At 35.6% G+C, this 11,442-nt stretch overlaps 1 non-coding gene across 1 annotated transcript; it reads left to right on the forward strand.

The window, feature by feature from the left end:
• Nucleotides 1–10,817: 10,817 nt before the first annotated feature.
• On the forward strand, nt 10,818–10,889 carry TRNAW-CCA (transfer RNA tryptophan (anticodon CCA)). Its single transcript has one exon. It is a non-coding gene; the product is annotated as a tRNA-Trp (tRNA).
• The last annotated feature ends 553 nt before the right edge of the window (nt 10,890–11,442 follow it).

Consider the following 11,442-nt stretch of genomic DNA (forward strand, 5'->3'; position numbering starts at 1 on the left):
TGGAATTGCTAATGTGTTTGGAAAGAACTTTATATTCATAATTCAAATGTAGCTTTCTGTGGATACTTATTTTCAACTTATATCAAAGATATTAAAGTAAATTCTAGCTGAAATTTGATGACAAATCTAATAATTATAATACATTTTTTTTAGAAAGCATGACCATGGTCAAATATTGTGAGAAGAGTTACTTCTGTTCTTATAAGCATTATGCTAAAGTTTTGACACTCATATAAAATTCAGGATTTTTCAGAGATTAAGGTATCATTAATATTAAGATATCTCTTCCTCAATAAACTTTAAGGAAATATCTTGTTTCCCTTAAGGATCCAAGAAATTTAAGTAGACAGCATTTTATAACATGACTTGTGCTAGTTACAATTTTGTCTTTTTTTTTTTTTACATCTAAATAGTTCTTTTTTTTTTTTGCTTTAAAACATACTTTATTAAACCATTTTAATTAATGCTTTTCCTGATATATCTTTTTATATTCATTTCTTATCTTTTCTTTCTTTTTTTTAATTTTTATTTTTACTTTATTTTACTTTACAATACTGTATTGGTTTTGCCATACATTGACATGAATCCACCATGGGTGTACATGAGTTCCCAAACATGAACCCCCCTCCCGTTCCCACCCCATATCATCTCTCTGGATCATCCCCGTGCACCATCCCCAAGCATCCTGTATCCTGCGTCGAACATAGACTGGCAATTCGTTTCTTACATGATAGTATACATGTTTCAATGCCATTCTCCCAAATCATCCCACCCTCTCCCTCTCCCTCAGAGTCCAAAAGTCTGCTCTACACAGCTGTGTCTCTTTTGCTGTCTCGCATACAGGGTCATCATTACCATCTTTCTAAATTCCATATATATGTGTTAGTATACTGTATTGGTGTTTTTCTTTCTGGTTTACTTCACTGTATAATTGGCTCCAGTTTCATCCACCTCATTAGAATGGATTCAAATGTATTCTTTTTAATGACTGAATAATACTCCATTGTGTATATGTACCACAGCTTTCTTATCCATTCATCTGCTGATGGACATTTAGGTTGTTTCCGTGTCCTGGCTATTATAAACAGTGCTGTGATGAACACTGGGGTACATGTGTCTCTTACAATTCTGGTTTCCTCAGTGTGTATGCCCAGCAGTGGTATTGCAATTCTTAAGGAATCTCCACACTGTTCTCCATTTTGTCTTTTTTAAAAAAAAAAATCTAAAAATTGTTTGAATCTGAGAATGTTTGCTATTTTCACTTTCTTTGAAGCAGCACTAGAGACAATTTTTGAAATCAAAGTTGGTCCATCATGTGGTTTGGGATCTGGTCCCATTTCATGGGAAATAGATGGCAAAACAGTGGAAACAGTGTCAGACTTTATCTTGGGGGGCTCCAAAATCACTGCAGATTGTGACTGCAGCCATGAAATTAAAAGACGCTTACTCCTTGGAAGAAAAGTTATGACCAACCTAGATAGCATATTCAAAAGCAGAGACATTACTTTGCCAGCAAAGGTCCGTCTAGTCAAGGCTATGGTTTTTCCAGTGGTCATGTATGGATGTGAGAGTTGGACTGTGAAGAAGGCTGAGTGCTGAAGAATTGATGCTTTTGAACTGTGGTGTTGGAGAAGACTCTTGAGAGTCCCTTGGACTGCAAGGAGGTTCAACCTGTTCATCCTAAAAGAGATCAGCCCTGGGTGTTCTTTGGAAGGAATGATGCTAAAGCTGTAACTCCAGTACTTTGGCCACCTCATGCGAAGAATTGACTCATTGGAAAAGACTCTGATGCTGGGAGGGATTGGGGGCAGTAGGAGAAAGGGACGACCAAGGATGAGATGGCTGGATGGCATCACTGACTCAATGGACGTGAGTCTGAGTGAACTCTGGGAGTTGGTGATAGATAGGGAGGCCTGGCGTGCTGTGATTCATGGGGTCGCAAAGAGTCAGACATGACTGAGCGACTGAACTGAACTGAACTGACTGAATATAAGTAAAGGTTTTAGTGTAATATAACATCATTAAAAAAAAAAAAAAAAAGAACACCTTAACCAAAAGTCTTTAAGTTTCCTTTCTAAGTTGTTCTTAACTCCCCCACATTTAATTGTAGTCAGTTATATGGTATGAGTCTTAAAATTCTGACAACAGAATAATTTCAACTAATGTACTAATAGATGTAATTTTTAGGTTATAAACATTTGTATTCCTTTTGTTGTTCCTTGGTGCCTATCTAAAAGTATTTCTAAATCTCCTCTGTATTTGTAAATGGTTTCTGCTCTTCAGAAAACACCAAATCATTTAGCAAACATGTGAGAAAGCAAAGGGCAACCACTTTGTGCTGTAGAAATGGTTCCCAAATGCCTGTTTTAGTGTTTTCTCAATAATTAGAAATATAATAATGGGCAGAAATAATACTGAGCATGAATTAACACACATTACACACAAAAAAGTATACACAGGACAATTAGAAGAGTTTTTTCTTTTCTTTTCTTTTTTTTTAACAAGTCAAGGCTATACATCTGAATTCTTCTGGTCAGTTCTTGAAATTTAAACAAAAATCAAGACATAACGATTTTTAAAATCTCATGTATGCATGCATGCATGCATTCTCAGTCTCTTCAGTTGCATCTGACTCTTTGTGACCCCCGTGGACTGTAGCCTGGCAGGCTCCTCTGTCCATGGGATTCTCCAGACAAGAACACTGGAGTGGGTTGCCATGCCCTCCTCCAGGGAATCTTCTTGACTCAGGGATCCAGCCTGCAACTCCTACATTGCAGACAAATTCTTTACCGCTGAGCCATCAGGGAAGCCCAATCTCATGGATCAGTATATAGGAATACAGTGTTAGTAAAAGATTCAACTATTGAGTGAAAAATGGATAAAACCGTATATTTTACTGCACTGTAAGCCTATTAGGGTAGAGGAACAACTCTTTCAAAGGCTGCTTGATCAATGCTGCAGCTGCTATAAGAAAATTCTAGGGCAAACATAATATTTTTAAATGCAACACCCAAAGATAATGACCATATTTCTTAGCACTAAAAAAAAAAAAAATACACATTTCCCCAACCGTAAAGCCCACAGTACTATGTTCAAAAACAAAAGGTCAAGAATTAAGTAGTTCAGTAATGCCATTACCTTAAGGATCAGAATTGGACTCACACTTGAGGTCTTGGGTGAAATGAGTTTGACGGATTAGGTTCAGTTACTGGCTGTCAGTGCACTACATAAAAAACACCGCACAGGCAGAGCTTAGTGAAACTAGCTGTTTTCTGCACAGGAAAATTCCTTGATAGAGTTAGCATGAAGACAAATGAACTGCTATCCCCCAAGAAAGGTGTCCCTTTAGGTTAGGCTTGAGGTTAGCAATACCAAACAGTAAGAACACTTGACTTGCCATGGCTGACAGACTCATTACCTTTGTAAATATTGAGGCTTAGCTTTGAATCCTGGGATTCTTCTTCGAGTTTCTAGAGTGTGCTAGTAACTAACCAATTACTGAGACAATAAAAAAATTAAAATAGGAAAAGACAAGGGTAGTGTTAGCAAATCTCCTTATTTCCTACTATCAGACAAAGTTGTTTGAACTTTCTCCTTGATTGTCATATCCTTATTCCTTTCATTCATTCAAAGCATTCTAAATATAACCTTGTTTTTCACAATAATGAGGACCCTGTAAAAACAAAATGTTATTGTTTTTATTAACTGGTAATGAAAACGGAACTTAGAATTAATTTCAGGATGGTCATGGCAGGGTTCAAAACCATATTTGTCAGTGTCTTGAACTAGTGTTTTTCCCTGACTCATGTTCACATACAAGTATTTCTCCGAAATCTATTTACTTTATGGCAGCTATCCGTTCAGTCTCATATAAACTGTATTTTTCTTGTGTCTCTCCTATTATTTTCTTCTTTGTCATAGTCTTCATTTACTTCATTTACATGTTCAAACACTAATAGAAGATGTTTAAGCAATTTTTATTTAAAATTCTTAAATATCTAGGGATTCTCAATTATTTTCATTATGTATTACTTAACATTTTAATATGTTTTACTTAATGTGTCATGGGAAAGATGCTGTTTTATATAAGTAAGTAGTCTTTCTTAACTTGCATTTATTGGCTACCAAGAATTCTATATGTCTGTGTAATAATGTATCCAATCTGACAATCTTTTTCTAAAATATTTGTTAATACACACAAAAAAGATTTTAAAAATACGTAGTATCACTACTAAAAATCATGCAAAACAGTATTAGTCCCCTTGTCTGCTCATGCCATGTTCTTTCCAGAGAGGTTAAGTTCTCATGTGCATTTTTTCCAGTGATTTTCTAAGTTTAAAAATATGTGTCAGTAGGTATATATACTACTCGCAGTGCTGCTCACCTCATGTGTCCTCAACCACCTTTTCTGTGGCCAACACCAACCATACACTGTGGCCTCACACTCAAGCACAAAAAGCTCTGTTGCCCAGCGACATCCAGTTGAAAGTGAAAGTGTGAGTCACTCAATCGTGTCCGACCCTGTGGCCCCATGGACTGTGTAGCCTAGCAGGCTCCAGCCCAGCAGGCTCCTATGTCCATGGAATTCTCCAGGCAAGAATACTGGATGGGGTTGCCATACCCTTCTCCAAGAGATCTTCCTGACCCAGGGATCGAACCTGGACCTCCCACACTGCAGGCAGATTCTTTACAGTCTGAGCCACCAAAGAAGCAATATCCAGTGTGTTGCACTATAAATATAGAACTCTTCCCTCCTAGCCTCTGCTACACAGCTGGGCTAGTCAATGAATGTCCAGAGGTTCTAGTATTTCACTGCCAAACATGTAACAGAATTTGGAATCTGGCAACATAAACAGTCTTTCCATGGGTGTATATGCATGTGTGCTAAGTTACTACAGTTGTGTCCCACTCTCTGAGACCTTATGGACTGTAGTCCTCCAGGCTCCTCTGTCCAGGGGATTCCCCAGGCGAAAATACTGGAGTGGGTTACCATATCTTTGGAAGGGTAGACTTGTACAATCTGGAGGTGGGGGAAGCTAATGCTTTATCAGGAAAGCTTTGTCAATGAGAAAAGGAAATGCAAGGAAGCCAAGGAAGTAAATTCCTTCCCCATGTTCTACTCTGAGGCATTTTAGTGTTTATGGCTCATCTGTAAACATTTCCTTTTGTAGCAGATATTTCTTTCCATAAAATTCACTGTGTCTCCTTGTGCCTACTCATAAAGTAGTAACTATCATCTCTCATTTTCATAAAACCTTATTTTTCTTTTTTCTCACCCTGGCTGCCTTTGCTTTCATCTCCAAAATAAAATATCTAATACTTGCATCAGAGAACTCAGTCTAATAAGTATGTCTACACATTCTTATTATTGTTCAGTCACTAAGTCGTGTCTGACTCCTTGCAACCCCATGAATTGCAGCTCGCCAGGCTTCCCTTCCTTCACTATCTCCCAGAGTTTGCTCAAACTCATGTCCTTTGAGTCAGTGATGCCATGCAACCATCTCATCCTCTGTTGTCCCCTTCTCCTCCTGCCTTCAATCTTTCCCAGCATCAGGGTCTTTTCCAATGAGTCAGCTCTTCATATTAGGTGGCCAAAGTGTTGGAGCTTCAGCTTCAGCATCAGTCCTTCCAATGAATATTCTGGGTTGATATCCTTAGGATTGACTGGTTTGATCTCTTTGCTGTCCAAGGGATTCTCAAGAGTCTTCTCCAGCACCAAGTGCTTTGAAAGCTTGTATGCATTCATTAAAAAATTGCAAATAGAACTACCTTATGACCCAGCAATCCCACTGCTGGGCATACACACCGAGGAAACCAGAATTGAAAGAGACACATGTACCCCAATGTTCATCGCAGCACTGTTTATAATAGCCAGGACATGGAAACAACCTAGATGTCCATCAGCAGATGAATGGATAAGAAAGCTTTGGTACATGTACACAATGGAGTATTACTCAGCCGTTAAAAAGAATTCATTTGAATCAGTTCTGATGAGATGGATGAAACTGGGGCCGATTATACAGAGTGAAGTAAGCCAGAAAGAAAAACACCAATACAGTATACTAACACATATATTTGGAATTTAGAAAGATGGCAATGACGACCCTGTATGCAAGACAGGAAAAAAGACACAGCGGTGTATAACGGACTTTTAGACTCAGAGAGAGAGGGAGAGGGTGGGATGATTTGGGAGAATGGCATTCTATCATGTATACTATCATGTAAGAATTGAATCACCAGTCTATGTCTGATGCAGGATACAGCATGCTTGGGGCTGGTGCATGGGGATGACCCACAGAGATGTTATGGGGAGGGAGGTGGGAGGGGGTTTCATGTTTGGGAACACATGTAAGAATTAAAGATTTTAAAATTAAAAATAAAATAAAATTTAAACTTTAGATATGACATATCCACCACAAAGTGACATTTCAAAGCAAACTGAATTTCCTCTCCACAGGTGATATGAGACTTTAATTCTGCCAGCCACTGGGCATGATTTGCCTTCTTATCTAAGAGACCCATATTGTTTGTCATGGAATTTATCATGTAATTTTGTTGCTTTACACATAAATAAAATTTAACTTAGGTGCTGCTTAAAAAAAAAAAAAAAAAGAAAGAAAGCTTGTATGCATTCAAAAATTAAACAGAACAAATGTTGAATAAATCAGCTCCGAATCATCCATGGTTCCAACAAGAAATAACAAGGGAAATTAAAAATATCTTGAATTGGTTGAAAGTGAAAACACAATAAATCAAAATTTATGGAACAAAGCTAAATCAATGTTTAGAGAAAAATTTATGGCTTTAAATATTTTACTACAAAAGGAGAAGGCATTAAATCAAGTATCTGAACTTTCAACTTAAGACCAAAAAAAAAAAAAAAAGTAAGAGAACAGAAGAAAAGATGTAAAACAATTATAACAGTAACTAACAAAATGGGAAATACAAAACAATAAAGAAAACAATGGACTCCAAAGCTGTATCTTTGCAGTAATCAATAAAATTTGCAAATCTTTAACTACAGTTATCAAGATTTAAAAAAAAAACAAAAAACAGATTACCCATATGAGGTGTGAAAGGTAGAATTTCATAACAGATCCGACCAAAATTTTAAAAAACTTAAGGTAATATTATGAACAACTCTAACAACAAATTTAACAATGTAGCTAAAATCCATTTCTAGAAAGGCATTGGCGCAGAAAAAATAGAACATTTTAATAGATGTATATAAAGTAAAAAAACTAGTGAATAAACACATTCTTAGGAAGAACCTAGACCAACATGATTTAACTGGTAAATTCCCATCAAACATTTAAGGAAGAAATTGTAACAGCCATATATAAACTTTTTCAAACAACAGAGGTGGAAACATATGCCAAAACATTTTAAGGGGCAAGTATTATCTTGATACCAAAGGTGGACAAATATATTGGGATAAAAGTGGTTTACCATGTCTCTTATGAGCATAGATGCAAAAATGTTTAACAAAATAATACCAAATTAAATTCAACAATAAATCCAAGAAATGAGATAGAATGAAATATTAAGAAATAATCACACCAAAGAAAACATTAAAAAGGAATATATATGACATATAGAAAACAATAAGATACATTTAAATCCAATCATCTCAATAATCACATTAAATATACAAGATATGAATATCCCAATTAAAAGGTAAAGATTTTCAGATTAGACTAAAAAATAATACAGACCTAACTACATATTGTTTATAAGAAACATACTTTAGCTATTTACACAGATTATTCAAACAAAGGGATGGATGTATTTGTGACATAAAAATAATAATTTTAAGAGTTGGTGAGTTGGTATGCCTATATTGCTTCCCTAGTGGCTCAGATGGTTAAGAATCTGCCTGCAATGTGGGAGACCTGGGTTCAATCCCGAGGTTGGGAAGATCCCCTGGAGAAGCAGATGACAACCCATTCCAGGATTCTTGCCTGGAGAATCCCATGGACAGAGAAGCCTGGTGTGCTAAGGGTTGGACAAGACTGAGCAACTAACACACATACACACACACACACACATACACACACACACAGGCCTATATTAGGGATTCCCTGGTGGTTTAGTGATAAAGAATCTCTTTGCCAACGTAGGAGATGCAGGTTTGATCCCTGGTCTGGGAGGACTGGAAAATCCCATGGACGAAGAAGCCTACCGGGCTACAGTCCATTAGGTTGCAGAGTCAGACATGACTTAGCAACTGAACAACAATGACTATATTAATATAAAATTATCTTCAAAAACAGGAGTACTAGGAAAGGTAAAAGGGTCATGTCAGAATCAAAATAGAGTCAATTCATCTGAAAAATTAGCAAGGCTAAAAGATTTATCCTAATAATGAAACTTCAAAATATGTAAAGCAGACATCAACAGATTGAAGACAACAGTAACCAAATTCATGATTACTGGAGATTTTAACTCACGTAATTACAAAAAAAGTAAGTACCCCAAAAAGCAGTTAAATATGTAGATTTGATCCCATCATCCACCCAGTTGATATTTACATATTGTTTATATAGTGCTATATCCAACATTTGAAGGATATCTTTGCCAAGGGTCCATGAAACATTAATCAAGATAGATCATATGCTGAGCCATCACATAATTTAATATTATTTAAAAAATACTAAATATTATTTATTTTATAAATAAATATCATTATAAGTAGTATTTAAAATATTTTATATAATACTTAAGAATTAAAAGCATATAGTTTGTACTCTAATCAAAAAAGGACTTAATTAAAAATTAGTAATAAAAATACCGTAAAGAAAAGCCTTAATATTTGGCAATTAAGCAAAAAAGTGAAATAACAATAGGTAAAGGAAAAAAAATTACCAAGTGAAATTATGTAGAACTTAATTTTTATTCTTTGTGGTAAAATATACATAATGTTAAATTTACAACTTTGTTTTTTAAGTGTACAAACAAGTAACATTAAATACACTTGAAATAGCTTTTGATGTACAGTTTTATTTTTATGAAATCACTTTATTTTTCTTCTTGTTGCTTTGCTGTTATATTTTTAAAATCATTGATAAAGCCAAGGTCATAAAAGTTGCCTTTATGTTTTCTTTTAAGAGTTTCATCATTTTAGCCCTTAAATTCAAGTCTTGTATCAATTTTGCATTAATTTTTGTGTATGGCATAAGGGATGGGTCTAATTTCATTCATTTCATGTAGATATCCATCTTTCCTGAATCATTTGTTGAAGAGGCTCTTCATTCTGCATTGAATGATCGTGACATCTTTGTTGAAAGTAATTAACTGTGTACATGAAGGCATATTTCTGGACTTCCAGTTTTATTCCATTGGTCTATATGTCTCTCGTTATGCTAGTACCAAAATGTTTTAATTACTGTAGCATTTTTAGTAGACTGAAAGTCTATTTCTTCCCCCTTTATATTACTAGTGTCACAGATTATATCTTTATACATAGTGTGCCTGCTAATATAGGGTTATAATTATTATTTTATGCACTTATATTATTAAAAATAAGTTACAAACAAAAATGCAATAATACTAACTTTCATAGTTACCTGTACAGTTAGTTTTCCCAATGTCCTTCATTTTCTCATATGGTTTCAGGCTACTTTCTAGGGTCCTTTCCTTTTAGTCTAATGGACTGCCTGCACACTTCTTGTAAGGCAAGTCTATGTAACAAACATTTTCAGATTTTGTTAATTCTAGAAATGTCTTAATTTCTCCCTCATTCCTGAAGGATAGTTTTGTAGATATAGAGTTATATGTTGGCTGACAGTTTTGTTTTTTTTTTTCTTTCAGGATTTTAAATATGTCAGCCCACTGCCTTCTGACCTCCATGTTTGCTGATGAAAAATTACTCATTAATTTAATTGATGCTTCACGTGAGGCTCAGTGGTACAGAACCCACTTGACAATGCAGAAGATGTGGATTCAATCCCTGGGTCTGGAAGATCATCTGGAGAAAGGATGGCAGTCCACTCTAGTATTCCTGCCTGGGAAATCCCATGGACAGAGGAACCTGGCAGGCTGCAGTCCATGAGGTCACAAAGAGCTGGACACGACTTAATGACTAAACCACCGCCAATCTTGTTGAGGATCTCTTGTGTAATATTTGTCACTTTTTCCTTGATGCTTTCTTGATTTTCTTTTATCTTTAGCATTCCACACTTGACTATAATGTGTTGCAGCACAGGTCTCCTTGAGTTTATCCTGTGTGAAGTTCATTGAGTTTCTTGGATATATAATTTTTTATAAAAGTTGGGGCCATTAATTCTGAACAACTATTTTGGCTGCTTTCTATCTTTTCTTCTGTAACTCCTGTTATGCATATGTTAGTACATGAGAGAGTATCTCATAGGTCCCTCAGGCTCTGTTCATTTTTATTTATTCTTTTTTCTTTCTGATCCTCATACTGGACCAATACAATGGTCTTATCTTTATACTCACTGAATCTTTCTTTTTCCTGCTCAAATCTGCCATTGAACTCTGCTAGTGAATTATTCCACTGTGGTACTATTCACCTCCAGTTTGTTTCGTCCCTTATAAATTTTTTTCGAATTGAGATTACATATTTCTTCAACACTTTACACATACATTCTGGACAAAATTATTTATAGTAACCAAAATATGAAAATGATCAAAATAACAGTGGACAAGGGGATAAATTTGCAATATATGTATAAAATAGAATATTATTCATCATACAAAGGAATAAAATGCTGCTACTGATATTCATTTGGGTGAACCTTTAAAACATTAAGTTAAGTTAAGTTAAGTTAAGTTAAGTTAAGTTAAGTTAAAGGGCTTCCCTGGTGGCTCAGAGGTTAAAGCGTCTGCCTCCAATGCAGGAGACCCGGGTTCAATCCCTGGGTCGGGAAGATACCCTGGAGAAGAAAATGGCAACCCAGTCCAGTATTCTTGCCTGGAGAATCCCATGGACTGAGGAGCCTGGTGGGCTGCAGTTCACAGGGTCACAAAGAGTCGGGCACGACAATAGAATCTTATTCATCATACAAAGGAATAAAATGCTGGTACTGGTATTCATTTGGGTGAACCTTTAAAACATTATGCCAAGTAAAAGAAACCAGACATAAAAATCACATTTTATATGATTCCATTTATATGAAATATCCAGAATAAGCAAGTTCATGGAAACAGAAAGCAGGTTAGTGGTTACCATTAAGGAGTTTGTAATGGGGAGTAACTACTTAATGGATACAAGGTGTTCCTCTGGAGTAACAAAAAGTTTTGAAACTAGAAAGAGGGGATAATTGCACAACATTGTGAATTCACTAAATGCAATTGAATGTACACTTTAAAATGGTCAGTTGTATGTTATGTGGCTTTTACCTCAATTAAAAAAAAATGTTAAAAATCCAAAACATACTATTGAACTTAAAAAGATGAACATAACCCAAAATGGCGGAATAC

The sequence above is a fragment of the Capricornis sumatraensis genome, chromosome 4 (genome assembly GCF_032405125.1).
Source record: "Capricornis sumatraensis isolate serow.1 chromosome 4, serow.2, whole genome shotgun sequence".
In the NCBI taxonomy this organism is placed as follows: domain Eukaryota; kingdom Metazoa; phylum Chordata; class Mammalia; order Artiodactyla; family Bovidae; genus Capricornis; species Capricornis sumatraensis.